Raw genomic sequence first — 20,509 nt, 5'->3', positions numbered from 1 at the left:
CTTGAACAGTTAATAGTCAGCTCTGCCTCTCTCATCTTAGCTAAGCTACTGACAACATGTTAACATAAGAATCCAAAATATTACTCAATGACCTTGTTTTTTTTTTTTTTTCCCAACACAAAAATGCAGTTAACCTCTCAAAATGATGTCTAATTCCTCACATGAAATGCAATACATATCGGGAAAACAAATACTGAGAAAAAACCGACATTATTTAGGTTCCTTTCACGGCATCAACAAGAAGTGTTCATTAATTTGTCATGCGAGGAAACCCATAGAGTCTTCATCATGGTAAAGTCATTCCATCCTGTTTGACGGAACTTTCATATAGGATCTTAATTTTAGGATTCCTAACCATGAGGAATATTAATTTGTGCTTTGAGAATCCTGTTACTCTCCAGAGTCATATATAGAACAAATATTAAGGCAGTGAAGGGCATGGAACCAGTACAGGCCTAGACCAACTATTTGGACTCTACTTGCTAGGCCCATAACCTGAAACCAGTCAGTAATCATCTCTGACCCTTCTGCCTCAAAGGTTGTTAGATTAGGTAAGGCTATTGTGTAAAGCGCTAAATGTCATCAGAAATTCTGATACTCCTAAGTATATGAATAAACAACATATTTAATGGAAATTAGTAATAGGACATTTGATCTCTCTGGACCGCAATGACATAATGTCTACCACTAAGATGTTATCAATTAAAATTGCTAAGACATATATGGCACTTGGAATAGTGAGTACACTACAGCTCCTTATGTTTCAGGTATTGATCATTACATCATCATCATCATCATCTCATCGTTCATACATCCTCAGGGTAAATGGAACAAACTGGAAAATAGTTGTACCTTAGAAAAATCTATGATCAGTGACCATAGATTAATATGACTATTTTCAGCCCGAGTGGCTCAGTGGTTTGGCACCGCCTTCAGCCCAGGGTGTGATCCTGGGGTCCTGGGATCGAGTCCCACGTCGGGATCCCTGCATGGAGCCTGCTTCTCCCTCTGCCTGTGTCTCTGCCTCTGTGTGTGTGTGTGTGTGTCTCTCATTAATAAATAAATAAAATATTTAAAAAATAATAATGATATGACTATTTTTTCTTTTGTAAATTTCTAGAAAATTATGATTAGATCATGATCATCTTTCAAAGAACAGTTTATCCTTCTGGGAAATACTGGTATTGCTCAAACTATTTTTGGAACACACTGCACTGAAAATGTCTTCATAATCTATAAATGATAGTTATTTTTATTAATTTTCAATTACATCTTACTTTAAAATTTTCAATTTGCAATACCCAACTTCATAATCTGCTTTATTTATCAAATTACTTATCTGTATCTGGAACTGTATTTATATCTACATCTATGATATACAGATAGATATTTATATTCTTTCTCTGATAAACAAGAATTCAGTATGAGTTTGTGATGGGTTACTGAATTAAGTTCCTTCAAATATATTTGGTTATGCAGACATGCCCATTTGTCGTATCTTATGCTTTCAGTGTTCTTTCTGGAGACCTACTCACCTCTCATAATTCTCTGGGCTTCCTATTAAGATTTCATCCACTTGTATTCCGGCAAACACAAGGGCATTATACTCAGCTTGTTAACTTTATATTGATTTATTTTGAGATTTTTTTTTATTTTGTTATATGTTTCCCCAAGTGCATTACACATTCAGCTCATGCAGTAATATCTAAACAAATTGTGATTTTTTTTTCTCATGAATGAATAAAGGAATTTTATTCTGGATTTTTAAGAATAAGAGTTATAACACGTAATTGAAAATTACAGGACTATGAATTTATTATATTTCTAATTCCTACCCCTCTAGTTCATAGACAGATATAAATGTCTCCAAAGATGAAAATAATAAATGCTGATTTAAAAAATCTTTCAGTGGCTATATATTGATCTGTAAAATGCCACTTTTAGGTTATTTTTGTGTTATATTTTAAAATGCTGTTTCTGCCATTGTCTCCCCTCTTTTCTGGAGCTTGTTTTGGGCAAATATTAGAGTACTGCAATCTATCCCACAAGCTACTAAGACTGCTTTATTACATTTCTTAAGCTTTCGCCTCTCAGAGCTATATTCTTGATTTATTCCTCAGTGCTAACCTCCAATTCATGAATGCTTTCTGTAATGACTGCAGTCCTCTCTTGTCTGCAGGGGATACATTCCCAAGCCCCCAGTGGATTCCAAAACTGAACCCTACACTATGTTTTTTTCTTCTATATGCATACTTATGGCAGAGTTTAACTTATAAATTAGGGACAGTAAGAGATTAAAAATACTAATAATAGAACACATAATAATATACTATAATCAGTTATGTGAATGTTTTCTCTCTCTCAAAATATTTTGTACTGTGCTTATCCTTCTTTTTGTGATGATGTGAGATAATAAAATGTCTCTGTGATGAGATGAGCTGTGGTGAATGACAGAAGCATTGTGATGACGCATTTGACTACCACTGACCTTCTGACAATAGGTCAGAAGGAGGACCATCTGCTCGCAGACACCATAGTTGACTATGACCACACAGTGGGTACCAGAAACCATGGAAAGTAAAACCACAGATAAGTGGGGAAGGGGGCTACTATATTGGAAAAAAAATCAACCTTGGAAAGATCCAACCTCTAAACCAACAGATAATTTTATTCAATTGCTAACTTCTTCAGGCTTACAATTTACGGAAAAGCTACAACTACACATGAAAATCGGTAACAGGGCTTGGCTTTTTTAGCCTAACGTCACCTGAAGCAGAACTCCAGATCAGGCCCTGTCTTCAAGCACTGGGTCAGGTTTTGCTCCCTTTCAATAGCTGGATGTTCAGACATTTACACTGTATGGAGGATGAGCTTCTTGTTGCTAATGCCTGTATTGGTATGACTTTTTAGTTTCCTATTTTCATACTTAATCTGTTGTTGTGTGTTTAGAATACAGCAATCAAAGAACGAAAACAGAGCTATTGTGAACAAAAGTATTGAGTATTTTTCTAACATTTCTTTCAGGATAATCTAAGGAAGCACACGAACACAAGTGCGTGGCCTTAAGATTTTATGATAAAAACTCATACAGGTTTTTATCACAAGAAAATATGTTGTAGATCACTTGTCAGCTTATTATGGTATTAAAACTATCACTAACATTCTAATATTTAGAAAGCATAATGGTGGCTTACCTAAACCAATTATTCCTTTAAAATTATAAATGCTCTGAAGAACATAATGAAGGAGATGTCTATGCGCCATAATATGTATGTAAATGTCAGACTGTAAAATGTTATAAATAAACAATACCCAAATCTACTGTGATAGAACACACTAATAAATGTAAAAAAGGAGATGATACAAGTTCAGAATAAAAAGTAAATTAGACAAGGAGCATAAAGAACATTCATTATTGAATGCTATGAGCCACTTGCCTACTACATGACACGATTCTTGTACAGGGAAGGAATTTAAGCCAGTGAGTAAGAACTTGGTTCTGCAATCCAGCTGGCCTGGATGTGAATCCTGGCTTGGACATTCACTACCTGTGTGGCCTTGGCTCAGAAATGCAGTCGTTTTTAACCTGTTCCCTTATTTGTAATGTGGGGTTAGTAGTTATACCTTCTTCCCAAGAGTATTGTGAGGGTTGAATAGATACATACAAATATGTAAAAAGCACATTACACTGTGCCTGGCACAAGGTTAGGACAACAACAAGTTCTGTTGAGAAATGGAGCAAATTGATAAACAGTTTGTTCTCCTTTAACGTAATCGAAACCTCTATTAGCATTTACATTTCTGAGTCGGAATATGGATTTATCCCTCTATCAGTGGCACCAGACCATGAGCTCCCCAAGGAAAGGCCACTTTCGAATCTTGAATGTTCAGCACAGTGTCTAGATCAGATAAATAAATGAGCGGAAAACACAGACACATTCCTGTAGAGAGACCCCAAACAGGAAACAACCTCGGACATTTCTTATGCAGTCAGAATCACTGTGGTACATTTTTCAGTGCATCAATGAAAGGCATTTTAAAGTACTAACCTGTCAAAAGAGCTAGGCTTTCCGGAAATGGGGTGTTCGGGTCAAATATCTCCGAACCTATAACATCTCAAAGCAATTGCTCTGAACCTCAGGGCACTGCTGAGCTCTTCTAAGCTCTCAGAGATTTGGTGCCAGTGATGATAATTTCAACCAAGGGTAAGGAGAATCATTTTTTTTCCCCCTTACCATTTTCTTTTCCTTTTTCAAGCAGGTGAAAATGGGTGTGAAGTCGTCTATTTTTTTTTTTTTTTTTTGCTCACCTTCTCCCTCTTATCAGCTTGATTCTATACTATACTATCTTGAGTCATCTGAGCCCAAGTTCCAAATTCTATTTCTGCTTATTTGTTATACTCTTCACTGAGAAATCTCTGTTCAAATTGAGTCTCCGAAATGCATGGCCTAGCCAATTTTCATGGTCAGAAAATCGCTAGCAAATAGAGCCTTCCCTCACTTCTCAGGCCCAGCAGTTGCTGATGTTAATGGAGCTAGTCATTTGCTTATCACGGGCAAAAGAGATTTGGTATTGATTGGTTTGACTCCGGACTCCGGTATTCCAATTAAGCTGGCCAAAAGGAACCCCGAGTTAAGGCAAGCCGGGGTGCAGGGGCACACAGCTATTCACAATCTGCCACAGTTCACGAGCCTTCCACGCTGCAGACGGTGCCTCGCGCTCATTCTCCACAAGACCGTACAGAAAAATGAAAGTGGACTTTAGATCATAAAAAACCACATTTTACTGCTATGATTTTTCATTCTCACTTTAGAATCGTTCATTTATCAGCCATTTGGCTACGCCTCAAACCTCACTTTCTTTCCCTGAAAGCCGTTGTGTTTTGTCAGGTGCAATCCTCGAGAAACAGCAATGAATGTCCACAGTAAGAGACCCTGAGTAGGCAAGTCCCTGAGCTGGCTCTAAGGTCTCCCCCCTACAGCTCCATTTGTGTTTTCCACTCTCAAATGATCTCATAGGGCTCTAAGTACACAGACCATGTTATTGGGGTCAGAGGACAGAAGAGGGCAATAAGCTACTATTTTTCACTTGAACTCATTTATATTTTGTCAGATATCAAGTTTAAGTAGATTATTTTGTTCCCTGCTAAACGATGTTCTTTTTTTTTTCTATTTTTCCAAGGATTAAAAGAATACAGTTTTAAGAGACCAAAACTGAAGCGCCAACAACAAACAACCCATCTAGATGGAAGCACACACCTTAATTGAAACTCTAACAGAGCTACCGTTTTCTTGCGTAGTGGCCCTGCTAGCAGGCTGTGGCTAAGCCTCTGAACCCTCCAAATTCTCCAAAAAAAAAAAAAAAAAATCCCCGAGAGGCCGAGTCTTTCAGTCAAGTCTAATTTAACTATAACTATGTAGAGATAGCTGAAGGCCGCCCACTCAGGTAGAGTGGAGACCTGAGGCAATTATGAAAGTGATTCAAGCAGAAAAATTTCCTGCTGAAGAAGAGATAATGTTTGCTTGAACTCTTCAGATTGGCCATCTATAATAATTAAATTCATTAACTCACTCCTTTGCTCTCACTTTGCCAATAAAGACAGCCTTGTTGCTCTTCAAAATACACACGTGAGGCATCCCAAATATTTGTGAATTTTCAAAATGCTTTTTAAAAAAATTTTCAAAATACTTTATTGATAACTTGTAAGATAGATTCACAGATTTAAAGAAGTTGGTTCCCAGAAAATTAGATGCAGGGATACCCAGAGGGAGTAGTAAAGACGGGGAAAAGAAGGATGAACTATATCAAGAGGCTGTTTCTCTAAGATGTAGCCCCTATCCAAGTGACCCCGCTGGAGGTGAATCTTGTACACATGCATGTGCACACACACACACACACACCATTATATCATTCATCAGCCACTAGAAATCGATACATGAATTTTTAATACATTTAATGATTTAATAATAATTATGACTATAAAAAGAGCCCGTGATCCTTTAATTCTAAAGGCAACAGATGGGCTCTTTTGAGCACTCAAAAATTTAAGGACAAAGTACTTACAAACCCTATATAAAAAAATAAAACAGCACCATTTATTTCCACTGGTCTCTAGTCGAGTAGCTCCAGTTCTTGTCACTGTCATTTTTTAGGTATTCCCACTTTCTCAAGGCTTCACTGCCGCTGCAGCCACCTCCAGGGACTCATGACACTTGATTTTCTCCAGCTTTTTCCTCACCAACCACAACCATTGACATCATGTTTGCTTACTTGGATACCCCAAATTATGGCCAGGATAGAGGGTTTAAAACACCTTGTTTAGGAGGAAGTAGGGAAGGGCCCCTATCTGGAACTAAGTATGGAAGGATCCCATTTCAGGAAAATCTTTGTGATTTTGATAGTTCTTTAAAATGCCTTCGATAGTTCAGTTCTTTAAAATACCTTTCACTGTTACATACACACACACACACACACACAATGTCCTACAGTGATTTTGACAGCATAGGAAATGTCCAACGTTGTGTTCCATGTGGGAGCTCTCTACAGGAATGTCATTCCAGGCGTGAGGAAGCATGGGGGAGGACCATCAGGCCCATTATTCACACAAAAGGCGTATGTTTGATACCCACAGCTACAGGGGGAACTATATCAGAGGTCATTCGAGTCTGCTGAAGAGAGATTTGGTGGCAGAAACTCACAACGGTGCCAACAGTGCTGCAGAGTACCTCGGTGCTTTGGAAGTCACTTTGTGTCAGTCGGTAGACAGGTCATCCTCAGGGATGATTCTACAGGGAACTTACCAGAATGGTTATGACAATGCTCAGCAATATGGAATTAATTCTTCAAAGATGCACATGGTATGAGTCGACAAGCAGATAACCATGGCTCTACCCGTGATTGGTATCTCGTGCCAACAGGAGACTGTCAATAAGGCTGTCAAGGTGTATGTGGAGGTCTGTTTCTCATAACTGCTCTTTCAGTTGGATGTTATACAATAGAACAGTTATTTTAAAAAGCAGAAATGACTGCAATGTTGCTGTATTATATTTCAGTTTTTTGCTATTTAAATTGGATATATCTTTACATCCTGGAAACACATCTATCTATCATCTATCATCTATCTATCATCTATCTATCTATTTTGCATTAGACAACAGAGGTAGTGCTTTCACAAAAATAAATGTACAGTTTTTTGAAATACATTCAAATACAGTCAATGCCTGGCCTGCCAATTAAAAAATATCTGAAGACTGAATTAAGTGAAAATTGTATTTTATTATACATATATGATGTCATGTAAGGCTCTGCCTAGATGATCTGCATATTCACACATAAAAACTGAAATGACTGTTAAAATGTAAGATAATAACGTGGCCAATTAAGAGATTTACTCAAAAAACACTCAGAAATGAAGCAAATGTGGTAATAAAATTGGATGTTGTCTTAAATGGACACAGCAGCAAAAATAATGAACAATGAATTCAAGCTCTCAGATCTTTCCAGGATCTTTTGTCTCTTTTTCTCATAACATATTAGGGGTCTTTTAGAAACATATATAAATATAGCTTGTAATGAAGCAAAATTAAATATTGCCTCTTTTCTTAATATAACATGCAAGTAATTATTTCATTATAATACTTTTGCCTATTCATCTATTTTCAACAATGTACAGTCATTGAGAGATTATTAAAATAATATCCCTGAAGTATTAACAACGGTTATGGGAGGGTGGGATTTGGGTTAACTTTTTAATACTTTAATCTTTATACTCCTCTCTATTGATTGAAGTTATATTGTAAGAATCTGCCAGAGGATATGGGCGGCGTTGGTTTCCATGAGAACAGCAAGAGAATGATTAAGAGCATGGATATGAAGGGACTGATTGGAATCTACTCTTGATAACTCTAGAATTTTGGATTTTATTCGAAAAAGGCAAATTAAGTTCACATTATTTTAGTGATTCCATCAAATTTACATATAGACAGACACACAGAGATTTAGAAAACTATAGCTTAAAAAAAAAAAGAAAACTATAGCTTCTAAATATAGTCATTAATATTTAAAACCAGTTGAAATTTGAGATTCAACTCTACTCCAAAGATGATGGTTATACTGGTATGTGGATGAACAATACTGCTCTGGGCAGAACTTATAAAATAAATCCTCGTGACTGATAAAAGAGCAGAAACATTATTTTTCCATGAATAATATTATATAGTTATCCACTTCCATTTAGTGTGAAGATGATGCTTTGATTTCCCCTCTACTTAGCAGGCAAAGTAACATCTAATTCAAAATAAGGTGGTTTTGCAACATGAAGACGCTGAAAATTGTTTAAAGACCTGTATAAAAGTTTCATTCTTAGAAAAGATAAGAACATATAATAGAAATGCGTCTGCCCGCTAAACTTGGTGTGGGTTAGATAAAGTTAGAAGGTGCTGACACATGTGAGTCAGCCGGACATAAACAATAAAGAGCTATTAAAAGGGAAACAATCAAGACCAGATTCATGCTCAGTTTGAAAAATTAAACATATTCCCACAAAGCTCATTAACATGCCTCATAAAATAATTAAGAAGTACCAAAGTAACATATAACTAAGGAGATATAAGGAACATGACTCTCCATTTGAAAGCTCAGAATTTTAAGAAAACAACCCATAAACAAAATAGCTTAGGTACCTCAAAAGCTTTATATAATACACTTTAAATACATTTTGCTATATTTTACAAGACCGTCAGGAGATTTATGAAATCTAAGAGAGTCATGAATCATGCCAATAAATTCTAAATTTAAAATATTTTTGATTTACAAATCTTTCCTGTGCAACTTAAGGACAGAAATGACATATTTATAGATCAGTGCTTTTGGTACCACACCATTTTCACTGAGTTTATGTCCTACTTCCTTGTTTTAGTTCAAAGTTCCGATATATGAATCCTAACTGGCTCTTTCTCCTAGTTCAGTCTTTTGAAGTTCAGATTGGTAATGAGCTCCACAGGATGTTATGCAACACTTTCCCCGTCTTTTTCTGAAGGGGGAAAAAAATCCACCCTATTTCCTTTGCCCAGGTGCCAAGAGTAAGCAGCCTCGTTCAGCGGGATTTTCATTAAATGCACTAACAGATTATTTTTCTCCATAGAAGCCACAGAGGAAGAGAATCAACTTTTCATTCCTAGAAAGTTATCTCTGCAGAAGAAAAGCACAGTAAAGCCAGAATCAGTATTTATGCACACTACTCGTTATCTGGCACTTACGATTTAGTCACCAATCAATGATTCCGGATGGGGTTAAGATGGGAATGTGTTTCCAGCAGTGTCAACAAAGCACCATTAAGAAGCCAGCACAATTTCTAAAAATTATGAACTCTTGTCACTAGTTCAAGTTCTAGTTCAGCAGTATTTCCCTCTCTTAGCAACTCCTGCTCCACCAGGCTTTGGTCATTAAAGTCATGTTTAGATCCTGAGGTAGCAGTGTTTCAGTGGTTGAAAAAAGAAAAAAAAAAAAAGATCTCTCTTGGTAACATTCTAATAAAAGAAATCATAGATTAAAAGCTTAGCATAGTTAGACATTGCCTTAGAAATGGAAAAGAAATTTCATGAGAAATTGTCTAAGAACAAATTTTCACCTTATAACAATATCGTAATGTAGTAATGAATTGAAATATTTTAAGCTCATTAAACAACCATTGATACTTTTAATGGTTCATTTCAGAAAAAAAATGAGAGAAAAATATTTTTTAGAAAATAGTAAAATGACACCCATTATGGATGAGAGCTTAAAGTGGTTTGAATTTTGGAGACACAAATATTTTTCTTTTTAAAATAATTTAATTGTTAAAGATATTTTATTTATTTATTTGACAGAGAGAGAGAGACAGAGAGAGTACACAAGCAGGGGAGGGAGAAGCAGGCTCCCCGCTGAGCCTGATGTGGGGCTTGATCCCAGGACCCAAGGATCATGACCTGAGTAGAAGGCAGACACTTAACCGACTAAGCCACCCAGGCGCCCCTAAAAATAACTTTAAAAAGTAATTTAGTATATCTAATTTGACTTTTTCCAACCAGAAATTCTCTTTCTTAAATAGTTGTAAAGGAAGTTAGCTATTTATTTCTAGCAAGCTGCCAAACTTTTAGAGTCTTCTCTGAAATGGTTTGTAAAATTGAGTCATAAATCTCCAGGGATTGACTCATGAGAGATTTCTAGTGACTAACTCCTTTAGACAAACAAGAAATGAAGCCCAAACAGCTAGGATTCACTCATAATGCAATCTAAATATGTAAGTGATATTTCCTTCATTATCTTAACATACAGCAACAGGTAGCTCATGTTAACAATTAGCTCAGCAACAAACCCCAGTGTATCTGAAATTATCATTAAGGGGGAACGCAGCAGATGCTAGTAAGTTAAAGTGAAAAGCACTAGGCTAAATTCATAGAAATACAAACTATTGCTGGGCAGGCATATATTTTTTTCTTCACGTTATTTATTTATTTACTCACCCACTCGTTTATTTATTTTTCTTCAAATAATTTAGAAGCTTATTCATGTAAAGGAGGGGGGAGGGGCAGAGGGAGAGGGAAAGAATCTCAAGCAGATTCCCCACTAAGCTCGGAGCCCTGGGAGGACTCGATCCTATGACCCTGAGATCACTACCTGAGCCAAAACCAAGAGTCAAGACACAATCAACTGGGCCACCCAGGTGACCCAAAACAACTGTTTCTTTTAAGTTAAATTTTTCTCCCCTCCCCCCCCCCCTTTTTTTTAGCAACTCAAGGCCATTCGTTGCTCACAAGGTCAATATATGCAAGTTTATCGAGGTACAAGAAATATTCACAATTGCTCTGCAACTGCATTCCATATCACCAATGACCTGAAAATCAATGTTTTTGAGTGTGTTTTTTTGAAAATGAGACAAATAATATTTTTATGTATAACATTCTTCATGTATGTTTTATCTTAAAATCATAATGCTTATAAAGAAATATAGTTTTCCAAAATGCTGGACAATTTTTTTTACAAATATTTTGTTTTGTTGAGTTTTTATTTAAATTATAGTTAGTTAACATATAGTGTGATACTGGTTTCAAGAGTAGAATTTAGTGATTCATCATATTCATCACCCAGTGCTCAACACGAGTTCTCTCCTTAATACTGATCACCTGTTTTACAAATATTTTAAGCTGCCAAGGGTCAAGAACAACCAAATGTTTCTCCATTTTTCCATTTAACAAAACTTACAGGTCTTCTAAGACTATTACTATTCCTGTGAGTGCAAAACAAATATATTTTATGAATATCTAATGGAATTCTGTTACTAGTTTTGATTAAAATATAAACACAATCGTGAGTCAATTTAGTATTTATTCTTAAATTTAACCTCATTATCTTTATAAATTAGCCAGTGAGTTCCTTCTTTAACTTAAAGTGCTTTCTGTTGATTGTTCCTAGTTTGTTTTGTTTGTGTTTTTTGATCGTTCTTCGTTTTGATCATGAGCGTAGATTCCAAAGCCAGATTGCCTGGGCTCAAGTCCTAGCTTTACAACTTGCTGGCTCTGCTATCTTATTCAATCAAGGTGCCTCAGAGCTATGTCCTCTCTTCTCTCATTTGTAAAATGGATTTGATAATAATAGAGATTACTTCATGAAATTGTTGTGAGGAAACAAAATTATGTAAAGTGCACAGTGCATGGTATATGGTAAGTTCTATGTAACTGTTTGATATGATTCTTTTGGTTTTATATTAATGATTGCAAAATTACCAAGCACTGAATTTTGTGTTTGATACAACATATTAAGCCTAATTATTCAAAAGAATGGTGTCCATTGTATCACTTGAAAAATTATACATTTACCTCACACTGTCACTAATTTAAGAAATTCTGGGTTTTCTCCTTTGAAGTTGTGTTCAGAATCATTCAAAGCCAAATAAGATAATTAATCTCATTACTCTTAGTGTTGCAAACAGTATTTCCCAATTTGCTCATCCAATGTAGTTAATAGACATGCTCTTCAAATATTAATAATAGTAACAAAACTCCGATTTCCTGAATATTTCATGTGCCAAGTATAGCACTGAGGATTTTACAGTTATAATCTCATTTGGTTAACTTTGAACAGTCTGAGAAAAGTTTTCATCAGCAGTGAATAAAGATGCGTATCATTGGGGACATTCTAAAGAATGTGAGGACAGCTTTGGAGGTGATCCACAAAAGGTTTTGCATGATGGTCCAACTCATGTCATAAATAATCAATGGAGCTAAAAAAGGAAATTACTCTTTGAATGATGCACATTGTTAATTTTGGTTGAAATAGACTATCACATGATTTCAAAGTCATAAGTCATTAAATAACTGTAATGTACATGAAATTTGTAACTAACGATGAATAAAAACCCTACAATAATACTTAAGTTGAAGTTTAGGCTACACATTTTTCTCTGATTTAATTGCTTCGGGGACTTAGAAGATCATGAGGGAATATATGGTTATAAGATATACTTTGCTTTAATGACTCTCAAAGGATTATAGTAGAATTATCTGTTCTCCAAAACTTTGATCAAGTCCCCCAAAGTAGAATTTTTAAGCCTCTGTTCCCCACTGGATGAAGGGAGCTGACACCCACCAAAAGTAATGAATATAAAACAGAGGGTACAGTGTCCGGCACATAGTACATGCTTAATAAATAATAGCTGTTATTAATAAGTGTTGTTTATTAACAGTCACAAAATTTGCATCTGAAAAAACTGCCAAAACACAAAAATGTAAGACTAGTTCTTGTTGTTATTGTTGTTGTTTTACTGCATGCAAGTCCTTCTTGTCCTATAGTTATTTACTATACCAAGTGGAAATTTGTCAATTTGGTAGTTTTGTCAAAAGAAAAAAAAAAATGTACCAATACTACTGACACTTCTACCAAGGCAAAGCCTGATGAGGAGAAATTAGTTGTTGCAAAGGAGATAGCAATGGTGGGAAACAGAAATCTATTAAGCTTTGTGTAAAGAATCAAACTAAATTTAAAATTATAGGAATGGCTTGACATATCTTCTTTCCTCTCCTTAATGTTTCCTTGTACTGTATGATTGCTGTTATTTATTCTACGGTCGCTTAAACAAGACCAAAACCCATTCACATGTAGTACGGCTGCAGTTTGTAGACAGTCTCATTCTTGTGCTTGAAAAATGAAAATATCTGAAAACGCAGTAAAAGCAGTCTGCCATAGTGAAGCAAAATTACAATGCTATTCTTAAGGTTATCATAAGAGAGCAAACAATGGGTCATAAAAAAGATGTGTGGCCATGGCATAAAACTTATCAAAGGCCACCATGGTTCTCTCTCGGAGAGCTACATAAGCCAGACTCGAGAGATACCGAGGCATGTTAGTAACTCTGGCAGCGACAAAAGTTCACCGCCAAGCATACAGGCACTGAAGGGACTGAGGTAATCAGTTCCATCCATCTTTCTGGGTAATTAGAATAATAAGCTCCATGCAGAGGTCACATATTGCCTAATGAAACAGTTCATCTGAAGGGAAGGGCACAGTAATTCTTACCAGTTGAAGGAGACTGTAGGATTGGACCAGGGCGATTCCTGCAACCTGGCGCTCCTGTGAGGTGGTGGCTACACCCTCCCCACTGCAGGCTGCAGGGTGGGCTATGCCGTGAGCTCCCCACAATTAATCAGAGGGTAAGTGAGCTCTACTGCAATGAATCATCTTTGAATAGAAAGCATGATAGATTCCAAGGACACCAAAACCAATAAATTCAATGATTCAAACAGATATTATGAGTGTCCCCTCTTGGCCGACCCACAGGTACAAGGATCGACACATCCTCAAACCCAACTTCATCTTTTTTGTAATTGACCAAACAGATGGCTGAGGCTACGTGACCAACACAAGACAGCGAGGGATCTTGGGGATGGGTGAAAACCAAGCTGAACATTTCCTAACTTCCAGGTCAGTGTCCTGGCCACTGGCCACTCTGATTCTATTTACACAAATGTTATGATACTGGATATTTGTGACCTACTCTCTTTGTGCTGGCATCAATAAAAATAATACTGGAAGAAATATATCTCACAGCAACCAACACAGTTCCACCATGGGACTTCGGCCCTCCTCTCCCCGTCCTAATCTCCAAACCCGTGCAGACAGTACTTTTCTGGTTAACAGATGAGGAGATCAATTACACTGGTAAACTGTGTGACATTTTTGGATCTTTGTTGATAATTTCATCTTCTGAGATAATGGAATTTGAAGCATCTGACCCAGAGAAATTCATCCATTTAATTTCCCTTCAGATTGTTTCCACTTTTTCGCCAGCACAGACCTAAGTTCCCCAAATTTTAATGTAAAGGGGAACATGTGAAAAATTAGAACCTAGGATATTTACCACCCCACTCTGTATCCATTCGTCAAAAATATACCCAGTCCTAAATGTGTATAAAATCTAAAGATGGCGATCATAGAAATAAGTAGGTTGATTCATCAACTTCTATTTGAACTAAATATTAATGTAGTTAAGATCTTATCATTAACATTTTAAAACTAAGTTTCTAAGCCTATCTAAAAACAGGGTGTACTTTCTTATCCACCTACATATTTATATTAAAATGGAATCTATACTACCAGGGTGTTAAGACTTCCAGCTATAAACTGAAACCAATATTTAAGGATTTCATATTCACCTGAAATAATATCTCTCTAACTATATAGTTATGCTCCAGGGGTTAACTGTGCTATCTGTAAGAATACAAATAATGCTTTCACTTAAATTTCAAACCCAAAGTTTTGCATGTTAGGTTGGCACCCAGAGATGCCACTAGTTTTGAGAATAGGCGCTTAAAAAAAATCACTTATCACATCCTGGTTTGCAGAACGGTTTGTTTAGAAAATGTTGCCTCTTTGTTATGAGTCCTGGAGATAATAAATTCACATGCTCTACCTTGAGCAAGTTACACACCAAGTATTTGAAGAGAAATTTGTTGTTCTAGAAAGAGCATCTAGGGGATCCCTGGGTGGCGTAGCGGTTTGGCGCCTGCCTTTGGCCCAGGGCGCGATCCTGGAGACCCGGGATGGAATCCCACGTGGGGCTCCCGGTGCATGGAGCCTGCTTCTCCCTCTGCCTGTGTCTCTGCCTCTCTCTCTCTCTCTCTCTGTGACTATCATAAATAAATAAAAATTAAAAAAAAAAGAGCATCTATCTGGTGGATGAGTCTGGGAACCTGAGTCCTCATCTAGTTGTATCCCCTCAGTTTGAACTTAATTTTCTTATCTATAGAATCAGGTCGATTATGTTTAATGGTCAATGGAGTCCTCTTCAGTTCTGAAATTCTGATACTCAGTACTATTCACCATTACTGTCTGAAGCACATTAACAATACTACAGAAGCCAATCTGGCATTGTGGAAAAGAAGTCTGGGTTTCAGAAGATCTAGATTCTATTCTTGGTACTTCCAGTACCCAGATTTTATCAAAGTTCTTAACCTCTCCAAGTTTCAGTTTTCTCATCTCATTTCTAGATCTATCTCCTCTAAGTGCTCATCATCATCATCTCCTCTATCATCTATCTCCTCTAAGTGCTCATTTTAGGGAACAAGATTTTGAAAACAAGATAACGTATTAAAACATTTTTTAAATGTTAGATCCTTCCATAATGAACTGAAAAGGTATTAGTGTTTATTGTACTAAGACTTAGTCATATCAGAATTTATTCTATCATTTAAATTCTATGAGACCATGAGAATGTGTTGGAAACACAGACATAAGACAGATTTCGATTTGCAACCCGCCCTTCTATATATTTAGGACTTAAGTGGCTAACTTATTAACTCTAAATTGAAAAAAAAACAGATTTTTAAATATTCTTATTAATTTCTTATATCTTAAATCCATAAACAGTTGGTTTGAAGTCATAACATGAAAAATATATTTAAAAGTATATTTATTTTTCAACAAACTCGAACGTTTAGATGGTTACAAAAACTGGTTTAAAATATGGCCCTGTAACTCTATGCTTTATGTCACCTTGTGTATAATCTTGATTACACCAATTTCATTTTCTTATTGTATGTTTCAAATTCCACTGAGCTTACATCATGAACTTTGATGGATGAGCTAGACTGTTGTGTCTGTCTGGGCAGGTGTGAGATAAATTGCTGGGCAGGCTATGATCTTTGGGCAAATTACTCTCCTTGACTACAATATGTATCGATGAGATGTGTCAGTGTTCATATACACACTTGTCAGTTGCATTACCCAGGTGATGAAAATACAAGTTAGGAGACCATCAAAATGAAGAGGGAGACATCCACCGTGTCATAGGAAATTAGCAAAAGAACCATCACCTGAAGCTGGAAATATCATGAGGTAAAACCTTTGGTCGGTTTTGATAGGGGGAAAAAACTCAAACCACTTAGTCAAGTATAAGTAATTACATTTTTTCATTCCCATCTAAAATTAGTTTTATTTAATACAAATGAAAGTGAACATGACAATAATTTAGGGTGTTTTAAGTGGTACAGAGCAGGTAAAGGGCTATAATCTCAATTCAATAAGTTTTGACCACTCATTCAAATTAAGAACTGCTTTGTTATTGTTGTTGGTTTTATATTTTTTAAAAAATTGATTCATTAGAGCTATTAAAGAGATCTTTAGGAATATATGAATATTTTATTCAGAATCCTTTCAATAGATGTACCATCTATGCACTTTTACATAAGAGACACTGTGCATTACAATAGGAGATTTAAAAAAAAGACAGAAATATCTTCCTTAATTAGGTAATGCAGATTCCTTGTTACAAAATAGCCCTACAGTGTTTTTCCTCCTTAATGAAAGCATAAATTGATCTTGGCTTCAAGATCCAGAGTATTAATCTGTGGAATACACAAAATATCTCTGTGTTTGAGAGAAAAAGCCCATTTCAGGAGGAAGCCAGAAGATCCCCATTGATTTTGTGTTTACCAAGTAACTTCTGGTATCGGTGTACTCCCTAAGCCCCCAAGGTCCTCCCAGTCCTCCATTAGACAAGCCTATTTCAGACTAGTGAATTTGTAAATGCATAAAGACATAATTACTTGCGCGCATGAGTGTTTAGGAGAGGGAATTGGAAGCTACCAGAAAATTCTCTAACAGAACTAAGAGTGGAAAAATGTTTTAAATCCTCTAATAATTACTTTAGCTGCTCCTACTGTGGTGCTCAACAACTTGTATGCTGCCACGTCCCCCATTTTGTTCCTCCCAGACAGACTTTATTCCTAAATGTTGCTGAAAAAACATAATTCTAAAAAGAGGCTCACTATCTCTCAAAAATGTATCATGCAAATATCACTTTACTTATTTATCTATATTCTTGAGAGCTGATAATCTACTAATAAAAAGGTACTTTTTAAATATTTTTTTCTGAAAACTGGATATTCTTTAATAATATAAATACCACTTTTCTAGATTTTAATAATTTGGATTTAAAAGTGACATATATACTGTATCGGTAAGTTATATACATGTTATATATATATGAAATAGAACGTATAAATAGAAATATGTATATATGAAATAGAAAGTAAAAGTTCTAAATCTGCTAATTTGCAATATGTAAAGAAGAATTGGGCCTCATCTTAATTACTTCAGAATTTTTGCTGCACTAGATCCTTCGTAAAACTCTCAAATTATTCTTTATAAAGAACAATTTTACTTTAACGCTACATTATTCTTTTCCATGACAAACAGAATAAGTCTCTTTTCTCAATTAGTATAAAAGTTTAGCAAATAGTAATACTTTTAAATTATAAGAGTCTCTGATACACAATAAAACTACTGAGAATAGTAATCTATCTTAAAAACTACTGAGAATAGTAATTTGTCTCCAAGCATGAAGAAAGTTGATTGTAGCATTACCCAGAGATGTACACCCCATTACCATCTCCGGTAATTCAAGCTCCTATGACCTGGATGGGTAGATGGATGGATAAGCAAAAGAGAAACTGTCTCTTTGATTACGACCCTGCAAATTTCTTCTATCACAAAGGTTCTAGAGACCTATAGTATTATCCGGAATTATTTGTCTCAATGATAAGGTGATAATCAAGAATAATGTAGCTGTTTCTGTCACGTAAAGCACCCCAAATGAAAGCACATCTTTTTGGAATGTTTTAAAAGGGTCTTATATATAGTATCATGGTGAATTCTGTTCAGTTATTACAAGATTAACATTGTGTATCATCTTGATCCCTATGCACAGCTCAAATTTGTCTTTGGCAGTACCCAGCTGAAAACTGAATTTGGTTTCCTTGGAAACGTGCTAACAGAGCACTGAAAGACAAGGAATCCAAATGCTACATATAGAAATCTAGTTCCTTTTTGGCTAGCTAGTTGGGTGGAATATAGCAATCTCAAGATCAAATTAAATTTTATGAAATAATGAATTCATCTAATTTATTTTTAATAATGTCTCAAGCTTCTAAGGAAGATTTTATTAGCTGAACACTTTAAATTGAATACTGAATTTAATCAGTTCAGTTGTGCAGAGTTTAATGTTTGCTTTTTCGGTTAAATTACAAAATACTGAATTGATCAGTGAGACCTACTAGTGTCTATATTATTTGCTTTATAGTGATCCAACATTCCAATAACTAGAAAAGCAAGCAGTGAGAAGTTGGGGAAATTTAAGGAAGTATAAAATGTTGAATTATCAAGAAACAACGAACACTATTGAGAATATTCCTGTAGCATGCAAAAGATGAGGTGTTCTGCTTTTAAATATCTAACAAAATTTTGAGTTTTCTTTAAAATACTGTGATGAGTCTGATGACCTATTTTTTAAAAATATTTTATTTATTTTAGTGAAAGAGAGAGAGAGAGAGAGCAAAAGGGACAGAGACAGGGACAAGCAGACTCCCCGTTGAGCACAGGGCCAGCGGTGGGACCCTGAGATCATGCTCTGAGCCAAAGTCGGACACTTAACTGACTGAGCCAGCCAGATGCCCCTGAATCTGATGACCTGTTAAGAAAAATATTGGTATAACCCTTTGGAAATATTAATGTTTCTACTTGGCTCTTTTTATTCATAGTCAAACTTGTAAGGATAAAGATATTACAGGCTGTCAATAAATGTACAATACTAGCATTTTCTATATGAGGCGTATGATCATCATAACAATATGGCACATACTATCATTATCACCAATTTATAAGTAAAGCAGGAAAGATTTTGAGAGCTTAAATTATTCAAAGTGATATAATTACTTAGTAGTGGATTTATTAAAATATCACATCTAACTCCAAAGCCTTCAGCAACACTCTCCAGCCTTAGCTTTGTCAATCTAGAATATGGCAAACCTAAATGTGTGTATGAGTGTTGCATGTATGGACTAATATCTTTGATTAAACGGAATAAGGAAAATGATAAAACCCATGAAAAATAATTATTTGTGGGATATGCTGGGAGTATTGCTTTGGCAATTTTGAAGTTAAATGAAGTCAAAACTTTTCTTTAAAAACATAGTGTTAATTCAAATTACAATGAACTTGCAAAATCACCATTGCGTGGATGCATCCATACATTTTCTAGTGTCTATTTCTGCATACTAGAAATGATCTGTATCTATGTCAACTATGCAAACTTAAAAAGCATGTATGAGTTCAAGGAACTTCTAATTGCTTTTTGTTCCTTGTTTTGCAAAGGAGAAACAACACTATCATATTCAATTTCTACCCTGTTGCATATTTTATCTCTTAATCTGCCCATATTCCCCAAAGCCAGCTAACCACAATCTCTGTCCGAAGAAAACAAAGAAAGGCCAAAGCAAGGGACCACCACAGTTTAAATCTGAACGATAATGTATCACACTCTTAATGACCAGTAAGTAAGCTTATCTTATCATTTTCCCTCCAGTCTGATATTTTTCTTTTTTTTTCTGCTATTTTTCCTACAGAGTAATTGGCTATATTTGAGGAAGTCCTGTGAAAATCCGAAGGGACCATATTGTGGGTCCCATCATTCACGATGCAAAACCCACTGTGACTCCTACACGTGTATTACGTAATCTGTAGAAACTGCAGCAAGTGCGGAATGCATTCATAACACATATCTCTGAGGCTATGGTGACATAATAAAAGGCTAATGTCATTCAACCGAGCAGTCCAACTGCAGAGAGTGATTTCAGAATCTAGAATGCTGAAATGTTTATCATCACTCACTTTCCTCTAAAGAATCACAGCTTTTGTCTTTAAGCGATGAGTAAAAAATATACATAAATCCATAAATAAAAAAAATAAAAACATATATCTATTTTTTTCTTCCTTTTCATATACCCATTAGATTGACCTCTTTGGCAGAGATTGTAACCTGGCAACACTGGTAAAGTGGCCATTCTAAAGCACAATTAAAACGGGTAAATGAATCTTCCTTTCTGTCTCGTCATTTTCTCTTCTCATCCAAACTTCCATTAGTAACCACTTAGAAAACTTTGTTTTCTTTAGAGAAAGGCCTGATAAATCATTTTAATAT

The 20,509-nt window shown here is 35.6% G+C and overlaps 1 protein-coding gene and 1 long non-coding RNA gene across 6 annotated transcripts in view; one reads left to right on the top strand and one right to left on the bottom strand.

Annotated features, from left to right (window-relative positions):
* The window catches only part of NAALADL2 (N-acetylated alpha-linked acidic dipeptidase like 2), an 880,805-nt gene that overhangs the window by 99,271 nt on the left and 761,025 nt on the right, over positions 1-20,509 (bottom strand). The window lies entirely within an intron of this gene.
* LOC140622326 (uncharacterized) lies at positions 2,580-20,133 on the top strand. Its single transcript, XR_012022089.1, has 3 exons — positions 2,580-2,896; positions 13,872-13,956; positions 19,935-20,133. It is a non-coding gene; the product is annotated as an uncharacterized lncRNA (long non-coding RNA).

The sequence above is a fragment of the Canis lupus genome, chromosome 31 (genome assembly GCF_048164855.1).
Source record: "Canis lupus baileyi chromosome 31, mCanLup2.hap1, whole genome shotgun sequence".
Classification (NCBI taxonomy): domain Eukaryota; kingdom Metazoa; phylum Chordata; class Mammalia; order Carnivora; family Canidae; genus Canis; species Canis lupus.
This window is presented reverse-complemented; position numbering and strand designations above follow the sequence as displayed.